At 42.8% G+C, this 18818-nt stretch overlaps 1 pseudogene; it reads left to right on the plus strand.

The window, feature by feature from the left end:
* Nucleotides 1–11615: 11615 nt before the first annotated feature.
* LOC136637042 (5S ribosomal RNA) lies at nucleotides 11616–11732 on the plus strand (annotated as a pseudogene).
* The last annotated feature ends 7086 nt before the right edge of the window (nucleotides 11733–18818 follow it).

Consider the following 18818-nt stretch of genomic DNA (forward strand, 5'->3'; position numbering starts at 1 on the left):
CTCAGGATTGGGCAGGATTGGGCTGCCCGATTTGCAATTCAGATGCACTTTTTTCTTATAGTAATGCAGTCAAATGTATGGGGGGGGGCAGGGGATTCTGTGCAAAGTAACTGTCTGTAGTACAATCAACAATCACAGTTTTGAGGTACTGTACTTTGTTACATCCAAACCTAGACCAAGGAATTGCTTGCATTTTAGTTTTGCTAATCCTAGAGCAACCAACTCTCAACAGTAGCTTTATGGAAAGTTCAGAAAGCTTCACGAGAGAGAGAGAGAGAGAGAGAGAGAGAGAGAGAGAGGATCAGGAAGATGCCATGTGCTAGCACTTTTTGCCACAGCATTACTGTGAATGCCTTTATTTCAGGTAAACATGCACAGAATTATGCTAAATAATTGACATATGCACACGTACTTAGGAATAAGTAGTAGTAGTAGTAGTAGTAGTAGTAGTAGTAGTAGTAGTAGTATTCAACCCAAATGTACTCATGATATCTCAGAAGGCTTACTGAGTTCAGTGAAATTCAGTAAGGCTTCTGAGATATCATGCATAAATTTGGGTTGAATACTACTACTTGTGGTAATAATAGTTGTGTGTGTGTGTGTGTGTGTGTGGGTGTGGGTGTGGGTGTGTGTGGCTTTCAGCAAAATGTTCACAAAGTGGTTTACGGAGCAAAAATAAATACACAATGGCTCCCTGTCCCCAAAGGGTTCACAACTGAAACTGATCAAGAAGAAACACCAGCAAACAGTTATGGGTAAAGATGCTGTGTTGGGGGGTAAAAAGGGACAGTTGCTCTCCTCCTGTGAAATGTGAAAGGAGCATCATTTTAAAAATGGTGTCTTTGCCTCAATAGCAGGGGAGCTCATTCCTATGAACACTCTCATAGGAGGAAATTCTACCAAAATTCTGCGAAATTTACTTCTGAGTAAACGTAGGGCGGTTAACTTGCCTGTTCTTTTGTGGCAAGTGCTTTTACAGGCGCTAGCACACTGCTTCTCAAACGTTTTAGCACTGGGACCCACTTTTTAGGATGACAATCTATTGGGACCCACCAGAAGTGATGTCATGGCTGGAAGTGACATCATCAATTTAGGCTTCAAACCTAAGCCACAATCAGCAAAGGTCCCATTACGCCGCATGCTCAGGCTGTTATTTTGCATAGTTTGGAATTCCAACATTCCAGCTCGGAAGTCAAAGCAAAATGCAGATTTGGCTCCTTTTCCAACCCCACAGCCCTCTCCCCCTTTCCAGCATCTTATCTTCCTACCTATTCAGGGCAAAGCACAGAGCGTCTTTCCCACTGGTAGCCCGCCTACCCAGCAGGTCTGTGCCCTGTACTTTCAGCTTTGTATTTTCAGTGACAGCTGAGCTAGGTTCCACACGACCCAGGTGAAATTGACTCACAACCCACCTAGTGGGTCCTTACGCCCAGTTTGAGAAACACTGCACTAGCATATTTGATCAGTCTATTACAGCAGAAAGAGAGAGAGAAAGAGAGAGAGAATGCAGTGACAGCTTAGAGCAGTGTTTCTCAAACTGTGGGTCAGGATCCCTTAGGTGGGTCGCGAGCCAATTTCAGGTGGATCCCCATTCATTTCAATATTTTATTTTTAATATACTAGACTTGATGCTACAATGGTATGTCACTGCATTTGGGGAAATGTTACAGCTCTGTACTTTTAACAGGCTACTATGTATATGCTTTTAACAATGATAGTAAATGGGACTTACTGCTGGGTAAGTGTGGGTAGGATTACAGCCTAGGATTGTTAAAAATTTTCCTACTGGATGATGTCACTTCTGGTCATAACATCACTTCCGGTGAGTCCCGAGAGATTCTTATTCTAAAAAGTGAGTCCCGATGCTAAATGTGTGAGAACCAATGCCTTAGAGACTTAATGGCTTGTGGCATGGCTTATAAGGAACAGCTCTGCTGAGAAATATCCATGCATTAGAACATTTTCATGTGAATATTTGTTATGTATAAGGCACTTGGAGTTCCAAAATCCACTCACCTGGTCATCAGCAGTAACTGTAAATTTAAATTTGTCGATAAGGATAATGTGTATTTGTCTTCATGTCTGCTTTTCTTGTATTGGAATTAGCAGCAGTTGTAGGAATGAGAGGTTGGAGCTAAGATGGAGGCCTTTCGCTTTTGCATACCTAAACAGGATTAATTTATACTGTGCATTAAGCATGTGGAAGACTTGGCAGGTAGCAATGGCTTCAGGTTTTTCTTAATGGAGTTTCAGAGCTTGTGAGAGAGAAAGGAGGTCATGCTACACAGGCTAATATAAACAGCTCAGACAAAGGTGTCCTTTAATGTGGTCGCTGGACTTCAAGAACTTCCCTTGAATGTACTTAGGTGGGCAAAAGTGCAATGCTTGCGAGCCACAAAAATGTGAAAGAAAGATGGATGCTTTTCTCTCAAGATTATTCACCCAACTGCAAACACTTGAGTGCCATCGTTTTATATGAAGGCTTTTCATCTCATATGTTTTCACTGGAGTTGGGTAGTCTTAAGTCAATGCACTGAATGAGATTAGCGCATTTAGAAGTGCTGTCAAGGAGTCACTCCCATCAATCTTCTTTTCAAAAAGGTAATGCATTTTCCTGGTGATAGATTCAACTTCTTAACAATGTCCTTTGAAAGCATAAACTTTCTCCCTTTCTGGGAGTGTGAGCATGTTCTTTCTCTGTTTTACGGTTACCATCAGCTGGGTGGTTCATTCTGTAAACAATCTCCTTTCTCGGCAAAGGTGCATTGTTTGACATTTGGCTGGTTTACCAGGTTCCTGCACACGACCGACCGGGGGTTTCCTTTTGTCATCTTGACAAGAACAAAACCCAGCCATGGTTTCATTCATTACAGCATTCCAACACCTTGCCCCGGGGCCTTAAGAACATTCGGTGACCACCTGCACCCACAGAGTAACACTTAAAGTCTGCATTCAGAAATGCATGTTGTCATTTCTCGAGATGTAAGAACAAATCCTGTGCTAATCTGTCTCAGATGCCTATCGAATGCATCATTCATTCTGATATCTACTGTATTTGCCATGTGCTAACAAAAATCATAGTAGTGCAGCCCTTCAACTGTGTCTTGCTCTCCTGCAATAACTTTCAAGAAGGAACATAGGCCTTCTTGAAAGAGTTCTCTCATATTCCCAAGGTTAGCCTTAGCAGCTACATTGTCTACTGCAGTGTTTCTCAAACTGTGGGTCAGGACCCACTAGGTGGGTTGTGAGCCAATTTCAGGAGGGTCCCCATTCTTTTCAATATTTTATTTTTAATATATTAGACTTGATGCTACCATGGTATGTGACTGCATTTGGGAACCTGTACAGACTTGTACTTCTAACAAGCTACTATGTATAATCTTTTAACAGTGATAGCCAGTCAGAATGCCAGATGCAAGGGAGGGCACCAGGATGAGGTCTCTTGTTATCTGGTGTGCTCCCTGGGGCATTTGGTGGGCCGCTGTGAGATACAGGAAGCTGGACTAGATGGGCCTATGGCCTGATCCAGCTAGGCTGTTCTTATGTTCTTATGACTTACTCCTGGGTAAGTGTGGGTAGGATTGCAGCCTAGTATTATTAATAATTTTCCTGCTTGATGATGTCGCTTCTAGTCATGACATCACTTCCAGCGGGTTCTGACAGATTCTCATTCTAAAAAAGTGGGTCCTGATGCTGAATGTGTGAGAACCGCTGGTCTACTGTACATCACTGTGGCCCAAATCCTATCCAACTTTCCAGCACTGGCATAGCAGTGCCAATGGGTCATGTGCTGCATCCTGCAGTTGGGTTGCACTCACAGAGGCCTCCTCAAAGTAAGGGAATTTTGTTCCCTTAACTGGGAGCTGCATTGCCCTTATGCCTGGTGCTGGAAAGTGGGTTAGGATTGCACGGGGGCGAGGGGGGGGGGAGGAGAAGCTGTTGCTTTTAAAAAAAACACTCAATTAGAACACCCAGCTCTAAAAAACAATGCAACAACATTGAAAGGGCACACAGGTCATAAATGCATACAAACCAAGTGTTGATTTAGCAGTAATTAGAAGAAATTTACATTTGTTAGAGTGGACTATTAAGTGCTGAATTGCTGGATTCTAATTGTAGTTTAGCTGCTGCCTAGCAAGGTGATTATCCCAAAATATTACCAAAATCATTATTTTTCTTAAATGTAGGTGTTGTGTTATGTGAAAATCCCCTTTTGCCTTTTAGCTGTGATTTTCTATATATCTGGTTATAATATCATGCAAGCTAAACTGTTCTCCCAGCATACAGGTCACATTTCCAGGACTCTGGTGAAGTAACAAGCTCCTGGTTACACAACCACCACCCCCCCATAGTCACACATTATTGGAGGAAGTCTTGTGTCTTAATCCAATCACTGTTTAAGTGTCTCCTATGCAAATGATTTTGGTGTTGTATTGTACCTACACAGAAGCTCATGGTTACACCCCCCCCCCAGTCACACATTATGGGAGGAAGTCTTGTGTTTTAATCCAATCATTGTTTATGCAAACTTGAACTGCCTTCTTGTGTTTTAATCCAATCACTGTTAAAGTATCTCTTACATTACTGTATGCAGACTTGAACTACCCTCCATGATTTTGGTGTTGAAATTCTGTTTCTGATTCATTGTATTGTTTCCACTCAGTCTTTGTTAAGGAAGCCAGCAATAGACCCCACTGAATTTTGCTGATAACTGACACCCTGATCCCCATTCAAATGTATATATACTCCAAGCACCTGGCCTTGAGTTAGCAATCAAGCTACCATGCAGCTCAGCACTGTCTCCCAATCCCTTTTAAGAGATGGCTTCCTCTCACATGCTCTCTCTCCCTCCAAGGCCCAACACATTTGTGTTGTGCCAGAGGGTCCTCTCCACAGGAGTCCCCCTCCTCCAACTGCTGTACAGGACAGGTAACTATCTTGTGCCTGGAATTCTTCCCCCCCTTTTTTTCTCCCCTTCTCTCCCTATCTTTAGTTAGCAGCTGGGATTGGCATAGCAAGGACCCCTAAAATCCTTCCCTAGAACCTTTCCTTTTTCTGATTTCCACGGATGGACCAACCACCATGGTCCATCTTCACACGCAACCACCATGAAAGCTAGGTACCAAGAAATACATTTTGTTTACCTTTGTGCTTTTGTAATAAAACTATAATCTTTTATTGAAAGTTATCTTTCTCTCAGTCTCCTCTTTAAGCAAAAGGGAATTTCTCTGCTTTATGCCGTCTTGTTATCCAGCCTAAGATCCTAATGTTCCAATAAGGGCAGTGTAATAATTCCCCTAAACAAAACAGCCCTTTTGGTAACAGTTGTCTTAAAAAAAAATCCACCATTAAACTTCACTCAGAAGCCTCTCCCTAAACTGCTCTGGGGCAAGGGTAGAAAAATGAAGGAAAGATAGCTGAAATGGGTGCTTCCTCCTCAGAGCCATCCCACTGGGCACCAGAGATAGTAAATTGTACTATCATGCCCGCTACATTTTCTTTTTTTATAGTGGCATGATCTTGTCTGATCTTGGAAGCTAAGCAGCATTAGGCCTGGTTAGTACTTGGATGGGAGACCGCCAAGGAATACCAGGTGCTATAGGCTTATACCATAGTTTTTCGAGACTGAAGGTTGCCAACCAGTGGCAACAGCTCATGCTGTCACTCCTCTTCTTGCTTCCTATGGTAGAGCCATGAAAGTGGAAAGAGTAGTGAAGAGATTGGCGTGGCAGTAGGCTAGGGTATCTCCCAGGAAATGCCTTAAGCCAGTCACGCTAGTCTCCTCATTTCCTCTTGAGAAGGAATTGGGTCACACAGGTGGATGAGCAGGTGCATTCATCTTGATCTTCCTCAAAAGCATGGAGCTGGGAGGCAGGGTAGAATCAGTGGTGGCAGCATACCCGGCAGTACATCCAGGCAGCCCTGCATGGGTCTTTCCAGATTTGTGCCAGCGATCTACATCCTCTTACCCAGAGGAGATCTCCAGCTATATTGGATGCGGCTCAGTGCATGTGGTCTGGCTGCCTGCACAGTGTAGAATTGGGCTGCCCATTTCAAACATTCTGGAATTGCGACAATCTGTAAACTTTGTCAGAATACAGTCATAGCTCTCATAACATAGGGAATACATTCCTGCAAAGTCAAGCTCTGTGAGAAACAGTCCTATAGGAGGTATAATTAAGAATAAATCAGGAAACTGGTGCTGATTGTTCCATACTAGCCAGAATATGCTATTCCTACTAATTGCAGTAGCTGTCAATCACATCCAGAATGAAGAGTGCTGTAGTGAACTCATGCTAAAAGAAGCAGCATTTTAGGAGGTATTACTATAAGCAAATTACTTTTTTTTTTTTTACCATTCTCTTTTGCTTTCCAATATTTGACATAATAAAATAAGAGCTCTGCTGGATCAGGCCAAAGGCCCATCTAGTCCAGCTTCCTGTATCTCACAGTGACTTACCAGATTTCTCAAGGAGCACAGAAAAGAAGATACCTGCATCCTGTTTCCATTCCCTTGCACCTGGCATTCTTAGGTAGCCTACTTCTAAAACCAGGAAGTTGCATGTACCCAACATGGCTTGTAACCTGAAATGGATATTTCTTCCAGAAATCTGTACAACCCCCTTTTAAAGGTATCTAGGTCAGGTGCCATTGCCACACCCTGTGGCAAGGGGTTCTACAGACTAATTATATGCTGGCTAAAGAAATATTTTCTTTTTTAACTCTCCTAACACTCAATCCCTCTATCCACTCTGTCCACCCCATGCATGATTTTATACATCGTACGACTGCTGGTTATTTTATAGGTTATTTTGTCAGCTGCTTTTATTGTTTGTTTGTCTTATTTGTTGTCTGTGGTGCCAATAAAGGTGTCTGAGTCTGAATTTTATACATCTTAGGTTGCAATCCTATGCACACTTTCATTGACAGTAAGTCCCAATGAACAATGGGATTTAATTATGAGCAGACATAGATAGGATTGCACCGTTAATCATGCTCCCTACCTGTTTTCTAAACTGAAGAGCCGCAAATACTATAACATTTTAAAAAGAGATCTTCCCCAAACTCCTAACCATTTTGGTTGCCCTCTTCTGCATCTCTACAAGTGTGCACCTTCTACAAGTCAATCTTGCTGCAGCTGGGGCACATAAAAAAGGCTCTTGGAAACATTTTTTGACATAATTCAGCAGTATAATAGGATTCAAAAGATAGTAGTTATTCATCATACTGACAATAGTTTTCCTTACCATTTGCCAAAAAGATTTTTCTTTTATCATATAGTACAGGCACAAACCCAACACGTGCCATTATTAATTTTATATATTTTGGAAAATTTCCATGGCATTAAAAGCCATTGCATGACTGATTTAAAATAGGTTTCTTAGATATTCACACCACTGGAGGGGGTGTGTGGCAAAAACCTTTTGCAACGTGTGCCAAACACCATTCAGTATTTCATTTGCACTTTATGTCCTCTTTTTCACCACATCTGATTTATGCCATTCTAAGACATTAGACATATGAATCTAATAAAATAAAATGATTTTGGATAATGCTTTTTAATCCTTTCTGTTGCTGATTTTGCAAAGCTAGTAAAAGATCTTCCAATAGTTTGATTTCATTTTTGAATTAGTAAGAAATACTTGTTATTGGCAAAAAAAATCATTAGGTTATTAACCATTTTCACATACATATTGTAAAACCCTATTATTATGGATTCTTCATAACAGCAATTCCTAAGCGTTTATCAAGATTAAGCAAGTCACAATTGAATACAGATCTTAAAGGTAATATATTTGGTAATATTTTTTCTACTATAAAATGATTAAAAAAAACTCCAACACTTATTTGATTAGATTATGCATATTAAATCTTATTGTTGCAATTGACTGTGATGTTCATATGGGGAAAAAAATAACCAACACCATTTTTTCTTGTCCTGTCTAGTAACCACATTGATTTGTTTACATTGTAGTAATATAAAACATTTGGCATACCATATCTCTTTTCCATGCTGCTCTACACACCCCAGTGGATAAACTAGAGAGAAGAAGATGGGGCAACTGGAATCTTTCCCAGGAGTCTGTAGCTACAACCTCCACATATATGATGAGGGCAGGAGCCTAAAATAACAAATGTGTGACCTACCTGAAGAGATGGGGAAATATCCTCTGGAGTCCTAGTGAACAAAAATGCATGGTAAATTCACTATAATGATCGTGGTGGTGGTGATGATGATGGGATCACTTTCTCGAGGCTGGAACACAGTGGTTGGGATCTAGTGAACTAGTTCCTGATGTTCAAAGGGAGCTTTACAGCTTCATCCTAAATTTCCCAGCACCCACTTCTCCAGTGGCACCAAAATGGCAACTGCAGAATCCTGTGGGTGCTGAGATACTGCTATAGGCCTCCTCAGGGAAGGGAGCATTTAGTTCCTTACACTGAGTAGGCAGCCGCCAGAGGCAATAGGTCTTCTTGCCTCTGTGCTTGCGTTTGAACAGACGCAGAGCCAAGGAAACCGTGTCAGGTCACCCAGCTCAAGAAAGGAGTTAGGATGCAGCTATAGGGGCTGCCGCCATCTCTGCCCCTCCCAGGTGCAGTCTTCCCCTCCCTCTTCTCTGTTCTGCCCACTCCCTGCCTCCTCAAAAATACCTCTGGTGCTGGAAGAGCCGTCTACACAGTGCCGAGACCCTGCGCCAGTGCCCCCTCCTCTCCAGGTGCTGTGGACGTGCCTTATGGCACCTTTGTGATACCCAGCACCAGTGCTGGAGCTCAGCACCAGTGCTAGGGCTGGTTAGGATTGGGCCTTTTTTGTTTGTTTGTTTTTTTGACAAGCAGCCCTATTTGCCACACGATGAACCATGTTTTGAGAATAGGAACATTTTAAAGAGCAAGTGAAATGAGAGAAAGATCTGATGTCCAAAGAAGTCCAAAATCCATGGGCTATGCTCAAATCATCAGGCACATTGAAAGTAACTCTTAAGCCACACGTATTATTCTCAATTAACATTTCTTCTACACAGAATTTTTAAGAATGAGGGGACACAAAAGTTATCATATCATGCAGCTAACTGGAGAAAGAGGCACTTTCCACATGGTGCGCCTCTTATAGCAGGAGGAGAGTAATAGCATGATGTGCCTCTTATAGCAGTGTCCCTTTCCACCCCAGCACACTGTCTGTCTTTTCTAGTGGCTGTTTGCAGGTGTTCTTCTTTTTAGACGGGGAGCCCTTTTGGGACTGGGAGCCATTTAGTTATTTGATTTTGTCTGTAAGCCACTTTGGGCGCAATCCTAACCCACTTTCCAGCACTGGCATAACTGTACCAGTGGGGCATGTGCAGTATCCTGCAGTTGGGGTGGTGGTCATGGAGGCCTCCCCAAGGTAAGGCAATGTTTGTTCCCTTACCTCGGTGCTGCATTGCCCTTTTGTCAGTGCTGGAAAGTGGGTTAGGATTGCAGCCTTTATGAACTTTTTTTTTTTTTTTTTTGCTGAAAAAGGTATATAAATATCTTTTTTTCTTTTTATCACCATTATCTTTATTTATTATAATAAAAGAAAAAGAGAAAGGAAAAACACAGAACAAATAAAAAAGCAACATTAAAAAATACATTAAAAATACAGATTTAAAAAGCGTCTAATAATGTAGCACAGGCAAAGTTGAATATTCAAATTCCTTACAGCTTTATATTTTAATAATCTAAATGTCTATCCAAATATACGTTAGATCTTCAACAACCCATTTCAAATTGCTATTTTGGAATAATGTCCTCTATCCCTTACAATCTAATCTTCAAGTGGTATATAAATATTCTTAATAATAATTTGTAATCTTCATGATTGACAGCTCCTTATATGTTATGTATGAAGAACCCTGGCAATTGCCAAGACAATAGGCACAGAAATCTAAACAGCAGAGAATGGTAAACCAAAACTCAACAATTTTTTGAAAAATGAAAATGAAAATTTCATTGGAACTGACTGAGAATATACAGCAATAATTCCACATTGCTGCTATTTACTTTTCTCTGTAGTTATTTGACTCATGGAGCTCTTGTTGGCTCCTACTCCACAGTGTTCCTACTGGGATGTTAAAATATCCGCAAAGTAGTCTTGTTTTCTCTCTGCATGCCCAGGAGGCTGGTGATGCTGGCTTGATTTGTACTGCTCATTTTCGGTAGACTACACTTATAGTGAAATAAGAATATGTTGATTTGCTTGGAACCCTTTGGATTTTGAGAACCTTAAAATACCCTAAGATACTCTGGAAACCTCCCAACTCAAGATCAAATAAAAATAATTTATGTGGAGTCCTGTTTCCCCAGAAGCTTCACTTCCATTTCTACCATCTGATTTATGAATATAATCTGATGTATAAATAGGACTGGCATAGAAAAAGCTAGTGATGACGAGAATGCCCACTAAGTGGTAACCCCAAACCTAGAAACATTTTAGCTGGGAAAAAAGTATTAGCAGATGTTAGACATAGAGTTCAGGGTCGTAATCAAGAAACGTGTGTGTATACATACTGAAAGCAATGCAGAACTTTTATTTCGCATAATCAGACATCCACTTGAAAACACGAACACCTCCTTTTAACCACGAAGATTTGCTTTGAAGCAAGCTTAAGTGACTTCTGAAAATAAATCCTGATTTGAAAAGTAGTCATTGGCTTGACTATTCAACTAATTATGTCTTTTATTTTTTTAAAAAAAAGGTTCTACAGCACTTGCCAAGAACAAATGTAGCAACTTGCAAACATTTTCCATGTAGCACAACATGTGAATTTCCTTGAAAATACATTTGTCAGGCCCAGATCCCAACGCACAGTTTTTTACTTTTCTTTCGTAACAGTAATTACTAATCTAAGGTGTGTGATTGCCTTGCAAGACGCTAGTTGACCCTCTCTGACATATTCTAATGAAACATTGGCAAGCAAATCCATCCCATTTTGATGAAATTTAGTAAATTATATCACATTAGTCTGCAGGTTTATTCCATATGTTATTTATTGGCTGTCAGTCAGAGAATGACATGCAGCCAACACTCTCTTCAGTGGGTTTTCTACCCATCTGCTTATTCATCTGTAACTAGAAAAATATATTCTCATCCCATCCCCCCCAAAATGGGTGGGCAGCCCAATCCTATGCTACAGAAACACCATTCTGAGCAGTATAGGATATTGCATACATACTTCAACACCAGCATGATGACAGCCCTACTAGGGGTGACAAAGTCTACGGGTGTAGCTGCAAACCTGCTGGCAAGCATCCTCTGCATACTAGTAAAGTACTATGACATCATGCCTTTTGCCCTCACATCCCACAAGACAAGATGTTGTAGGTTAAAACCAGGACACAATTGATAGACACAAATCTGCAGCAGGAACTGCATAACACAAAATTAACCCACCATCCCCCCCCCCCCATTAAGTGCAGGTTCCTACGGCATTCCCTCCCTGACTCAAAGTCAAGGATTCTAAGGATATGTATTCCCAGCTTCTCACTTTCTGTCTCCCAGGATAAAGGTGGGTGGCAGGAAATTTTTAATGCCTGCTGGAGAATGAAACTGGGTTAAAAGAGAGAGCCATTTCCACAAATGAATAGGAAACAGACATGCTTGCAACTGTTACCCTGCACATGCCTGATCTTGTCTGATCTTGGAAGCTAAGCAGGGTCAGGCCTGGTTAGTACTTGGATGGGAGACCACCTGGGAATATCAGGTGCTGTAGGCTTATACCATAGTCTTTCGAGACTGAAGGTTGCCAACCATTTCTCAATTTCAGATAACTCTTCATAGCAACCACTGGGCAGGGACTGGACCTGGCACAGCCTGCAGCTGCATCAGCTGTCCCCTCCCCTCCTGGCTGGTTTAGAAATATCTGAATTTAATACTAACCATATGAGTACCAACCTGGACATCGGGCAACTACAGATAAATTCCAGATTGATCTTGTTTCATCCTGGCTAAGAGCTAAAGGTCCCAAAGGAGGTGACAACGACTATAGCTAAAAACAAATTGCCTTATTTTGGGAAAGAAGAGAGTAACCAGATAGGGCTGTGTGCATATTTAAAAAGGGGCCCGTCAGAAGTGACATTCCACTGGCATTCTCACTCTTTCCTGTGTGAATGGTGTACCCTTAGATATGGCGCACTTGTGCAGTGCACAACTATATGGGTGCCCACAACTGCCCTGTGATCAGAAGGCCACAACCATGCTCAGCAGAAAAGGGGCACCTATTATTGCCTACCTAAGGAGTTTTCCTAGACCAACCCTCAAGCATGCATTTCACATAGAAATCTCCCTTAGGCCCAAATCCTAACCAACATTCCAGCACTGGCATAGCGGTGCCAATGGGACGTGTGCTGCATCCTGCGGTTGGGGGGCACTCATGGAGGCCTCCTCAAATCAGGGAATGTTTGTTCCCTTGTATTAGGAGCTGCATGGCCCTTATGTAGGTGCTGGAAAGTGGGTTAGGATTGCGCCCTGTGAGTCGTAGAAACCATCAACCTTTGCCTGAAAGGCAATAGCCACTAAGAAATTAGTACTAACTACCTTACCTGAATTCTTAAGGTGGACAAGGAAGTTCATCAAGTGCTTGGGGGGGGGGGGAAGGATGGGGATGACCAACCAAACATGAGCCCTCCAAAAATGTTCTTTTAAACTCACATACCTGACATTTATATGAAGCCCTGGTACCACGAGCTAGCAAAGCTCAGTTGGGCTGTGTGCTTCCCAGACCCAAGTCTCCTCAGCCACTGGAACATGGGATGAGATCCGTGATCTGTAAGGAGCACCAGTTCTTAAAAGCGGCCCTCCTGGAAACAAGACAGTGCATCTGCAATGCTGTTCTGCAAACCAGGAACATGCTTGGCAAGAAATAATGTGCGATTCCACAAGCATTGTTTAACAAACACCCTGACTAAACACATAACCTGAACAGATTGAGAAGTCTGCTTGCTAACAACAAAAGACTACAGCTTGGTGTTGCACCAGAAACACACTGCAGCGTTCTTAAACTGATTGTCCCAAATCAAAACCGATACAATGATGGGGAAAACCTCAAGAAAAGTCAGAGCAGCAATCACGCTTCTCTCAACTCACTTGCTTGGTGAATGGGCTGCACACCACGCCACTGAAGAAAACTTTGAAACCGGTACCTCTGGCTGCATCAAAGTGAGCCTGAAGTCTAACCTCAAAGAGCCTATCGGCATGCCAAAAAGAAATCCACCACTGAAATCCTCAAGGAACGCGAGCCAAATCAAAAGATACTCCCTCATCTGCTCTGTGATATAAATGTGGTCATGGGGTGTCACCACATCAGTCATAGCATCACAGAGATGCCCAATGACTAGATGCAACCTCTGGGTATTAGGTGTATCCTGTCTGAATGCCAGATGCAAGGGAGGATACAGGTATCTCACTGTTTTAGGTGCTCCTTGAGGCATTTGGTTGGCCACTGTGAGATACGGGAAGCTGGGCCCTTGACTGGATTCAGCAGGGCTCTTCTTAATTGTCCTATTACAGTGGTTCTCAAACTTTTTAGAGGCCCTAGAGGCCGCTGCCTGATTTATAAATACCAAGGGACATGACAATAAGGATGACTGTGAAACAGTTCTCCACCCCAGTAGCAGCTTGATGCACAGAGCCTAATCTGTCCTGTCAGTTTTGTGAACCACCAAAAATTGCGTCATGATCCACTGGTGGGTCCTGGACCCACTGAGAATCAGTGCCCTACTGGGAGCAACAATACAGCAGGCAAAATAAGGAGCCCCACAAGCTCCTATGGCTGCCTGAGTGTCATCTTCCTGGCACTGATTACTGATTGCAGCTTTTCTCTCAATTGTCACAACCTTATCCAAAGGCAATTGGCGCACCCATCACTGACTCAGCTCAATGACAAGGTGAGATGACAGCAGGGCTGTCAGTCTTATCCTCAGTCAGCAGAGCACCCAGTTACACAGCCAATGAGACAAAGCTTGCTGAAAGGAGTTCACAACAACTGGAATTCAACACTTCCACAAACAAGAAGTCATCAAGGCAACGATCTGAGTCCCTCTCAGCCTACTCCAGCATTACACTGAATCTCCTGAAGGTGGTGGAAGGGGGCAGCCCACAGTGAGAACCCTGTCCATATAAAACGTGTCCTCAAAAGAAAAATTCAACAAACAGAATTCATCCAGGTGAACAGGCAATAGGTGAAATGCTGACTCAGTGTTGCATTTTGCCATGAGAACCCTGGAGCTGCTCCCTTTCAAGAGAGGAACTGCATCATCAAGGGAATTGCAGCAAACTGTGCATAAATCATGGGGCATCTCATCAATGACAGAAGATCTGTGAGGGAAGGAAAGATGATGAATAATGTGGTGTTCCTCAAGCTCCTTTGGGCACAATGCTCAGTGGAGGCTGGTTAAAGGCGACAGTGACTCAGCCAGCAGCCACCTCCTTATTAATCTTCTTATGCACCACCTCCTCAAAACCCATCATAGGCTTTACGTTCTTTGATTTCAAAACCCACCTGGAAGAGGCACAGGAAATCCTAAATTCCTCGGAAAACTCAAGCCCAAGTGTACTTGGGCTTGAGTGTACTTGCAGTGTGACTATGAACCAAAGGCTCATGACAATCTTTGCCACACTGCTTAGGCTCAGCTCTGGGTTTCTCAGGAGCAATTAAAACCTTAACAGTACCACAATCATCCTGCTGGGGAAAAGTGGCTGAAACAACCACTGCAAGGGCCTTCTCACCAGTTTGTTGATATAACTCAGGGGTGGGCAAACTTTCAACTTTAGGGATTATGGACCTTTAACAATCATACAGAAGAGAGAATTTCAGCAGGTGCAGAAATTCTTTCTCCTATACAACTGTTAAAGGGGCAAGATCCCTAAAGTTAAAAGTTTGCCCACCCCTGAAACTGGTTGAGATAGCTCAGGCATCATGAACTCCGCAAAAATAGCAAAATGCAAAGGAAAGGAAGCCCATACTACCTCTGCTTCTAAATTCTTAAAAAGAAGAAGGGGAGACCGGTGAAAACGACACAGTCCGTCAAAGAGGCTCCCTAACCACCCAGTCACAGCATGAGATCAATAAAAGAGGTAAAGAATAAAGCTAAAACCAACATATGATCTAAAATACAGAAAGCAGAACAAAGTCTCCCATCCAAAAAATAAAATAAAGCCACACAAGATCTTGCTTGGCTACCGGACCACCTCAAAAAATAAACCTGACTACAGAAAGTGAAAGTTAGTGATCATGGAGGGGGCAACAACCCACAAATAAGGATGAGGGGACAATAAAATGTGCACCCCTCACCTCAATTAGAAATATTTAATATTACCTGCTATGGCATCTTTGTGTCAAGCAGGTTGGATGTGCAGTGTGCAGTGTGCTTCAGGTGGAGGAAGAGGTGATCCCAGGAAGTATCTACAATTGTTTCAGCTAACAAGCTTTAACTATGTAACTACAAAGCAAAGAGGACTTAGGTCTTGTGCCAAAGGCATCATGGGAAAGCTGAGTGTTAAGAAAGGATTGAAGGCTGTAAGAAAGGAGGCCTCACAGGGGTGTTCCAGAAGATGGTTGACATGGAATGGGATGTTTGCTGATGTCTTCAAAGGGGGACAGTCTATATGATGGCATTTGTGGGGTCTAGAGCCACCATTCAGAGCGTGATACCATAGTCTTTCGAGACTGAAGGTTGCCAACAACAGTCTCTGAAAGCCCAAGCCTCAATGTATTTCTTAATATTTGAGAAACCACAGGACTTTTTGCAGTTAAATGTAATGCTATATAAGAATCATGACAAAATCAAGATGGGGTATTGGGCTGTGACTCTAAGATAAGTTGCTTGGAGGTGAGGTCCACTCAAATCGGTGGAACTGGGAATGCTAGCTTGTTACACCATCCTTGCAATAGCGGCAGTTATCACTTGCTTGCCCAAGTATATGAAATTGCTGCAATCAGTTGTCACATAATGATCGAGGATCTCTGTTGTTTTGTCCTCAGACTATGACCAAACAGTGGGAGCCAAGTAAAACAGTGATAAATATTTCACCAAGTGTGAATGTGTGTGCAGTGTACACTGAATGTGTAGACTTACACAGGGCCTTTCATCTTCGATATTTGGAAGCATGAGTAAGACCAAGAGAAAGGTTTATGAGGGCATGAAGATTGCCACAGGCACAAGCGGTGCAGCTTCACACAAATGGCATGTGTCCATATGGAGCAACTTTGACACAGTCGTGTTCCAAATGGCCACCCACATGGGCAGCTGGATAAGGGGCCCAGGTTTGAGACTCTGAGAAGCAGTTGATGGAATGTAAGCAATACAGCTGGCATCCAGATTCCAAATACTTTTACTTGGAACCTTCAGAAAGTCACATTCCCCTGAAAGAACATCCTGTTCATTCTGATGATTGTTTACAGTCAGCCAATTATTTATTTCATTGAAATGGTTTTGGTATGGTTCATATTGTAGATAAAGCTCCCTGTTGTCTCTCATGCCCTATCTTCATAGAACCATAGAGTTGAAAAAGACCCATAAGTTCATCTAGTCCAGGGGTGCCCAAACCCTGGCCCGGGGGCCACTTGTGGCCCTCGGGGGCTCCCAATCCAGCTTGCGGGGAGCTCCCAGTCTTCAATGAGTCTTTGGCCCTCTGGAGACTTGCTGGAGCCCGTGCTGGCCCAATGCAACTGCTCTCAGTGTAAGGGTGACTGTTTGCCAGTGGGACGAAGGCTCCATCCACTGCTTGCTGTTTCACATCTGTGATGTAGCAGCGGCAGGAAAGGAAAGGCCAGCCTTGCTTTGCTCAAGGCCTTTTATAGGCCATGGCCTTTTATAGGCCATGAGCAAGACCTTCATTCATTCATATAAGTTACATCTCTAATATATTCATTTATGTAAATTTATTCAGATTTGAAATGTAAATTTTCTCCCCCCCCCCGGTCCCCAACACAGTGTCAGAGAGATGCTGTGGCCCTCCTGCCAAAATGTTTGGACACCCCTGATCTAGTCCACCTCCTGCCTGTAGCAGGAAATTCTCCAAGATCAGTGCCTGTTGAGCCTCAGCTTGAAGATCTCCAGTGAGGCAGAATCCACCACTTCCTCCAGCACTCAAAAATTGAGTGTTGGGAGAGTTAGAACAGACAAAAGAAAATATTTCTTTACTCGGCGTGTGGTTGGTCTGTGGAACTCCTTGCCACAGGATGTGGTGATGGTGTCTGGCCTGGACGCCTTTAAAAGGGGATTGGACAAGTTTCTGGAGGAAAAATTCATTACGGGTTACAAGCCATGATGTGTATGTGCAACCTCCTGATTTTAGAAATGGGCTATGTCAGAATGCCAGATGCAAGGGAGGGCACCAGAATGAGGTCTCTTGTTATCTGGTGTGCACCCTGGGGCATTTGGTGGGCCGCTGTGAGATACAGGAAGCTGGACTAGATGGGCCTATGGCCTGATCCAGTGGGGCTGTTCTTATGTTCTTAATCTGTTCCACTGCTTAACTGCTCTGACCATCTAGAATTCCCTCCTGATGTCCAACCGGAATCTCCTGTCTTGTAGTTTGTACTAATTGGACCTAGTTCTAAGAGTTCTTATCTCAATTCTGATGGCACCCTGATCCTCAGGAGAGGCTGTTTCTGGGGGTGCAGTTGTGGAGAGGAGGGGAGTGTTTCCAAAAATTAGATTCAGGCACAAGGTGCTCCAACCGACTTCTGGGATTTCTCCCCTTCTCCAGTGCCCCATGCCACCTGCTTCTTGTGGGTCCCACAAGCTTCAAGAGAAGCTGTTCAGGGGACTGTGAAGAAGAAGATGTGGGAAAGTTCCTTTCATGCACACTTCTTGAGCTGAATGTACATGAAGTTATGAAGCTGCCTCACATTGTGTCAGGCCATTGGTCTACCTTTGTCAGTAAAGTCTATCTACCCTGAGTGACTGTGGCTCTCCAGAATTCAGGCAGAATTCTTTTCCAAACTTGCCAGGGATTGGAGCTGGGACCTTCGGCTTGCAAAATATGCGCTCTGTCACTGAGCTTTGGCACCATCAAACCCTTGGGATCAAACCCTGGGTCTAATTGGAGGTGTGCAAGTATTAACTTGACTGCCTGTTGTCAGGTGTATGCTCATAACCATTTGAAAAATGATGGCAAGGTTTATGGCAGCTGTTCTGTATTCCTATGTGTTTTCTCCAAAGCGTATCAAAGACATCTGTTGTTTTAATTTAATTAGAACTTACTGTCCCCCCAATAATTGCTCGAGTCTGTGTTTAGCAGTGAAATCCTCAAAATGTACGGTCAGTGTTAAATAATCTTTGAAGATACAGTCCACAAGTTTTTTTGGCAAGGATATAGGAACAGCTGTTCCAAATGCAACAGTATGTGCCAGGCTGACTTTATCCTCCTTCAGTATAAGAACCATTCTTTTGAAGACACAGGGCTGTGATTAGTTCAGGCTAAAAAGAATGGCAATCGGTAAGCGCAGAGCCCAGGACAGTCACAATTCACCACTTGATTCACATTGTTTTTGCGATCGGCTATTTGAATTAGCAATTACACAACGGAGATGATAGCAAAGTCTTCCCCACTCAGGCAGACAACACCATCACAAATGTTTTCTAATTTAATTTTTTTGAATGCATTAGTAATGACTCAGTATTAAATTTAATCCCGTATTAGAAGTTCCTAAGGGAGCATATTTATAGACCTCAACGGTATAAATAACTCTGTTGGGAGACTGAAAGATCAGAGTACGCATCAGGATTTTTTGTTCCACTCCTGAATCCTTAGATGGAAGAAATCTGGCTTAATGTTTTACGTTATTTATTGTACT

Source organism: Tiliqua scincoides, chromosome 1 (assembly GCF_035046505.1).
Source record: "Tiliqua scincoides isolate rTilSci1 chromosome 1, rTilSci1.hap2, whole genome shotgun sequence".
Lineage (NCBI taxonomy): Eukaryota > Metazoa > Chordata > Lepidosauria > Squamata > Scincidae > Tiliqua > Tiliqua scincoides.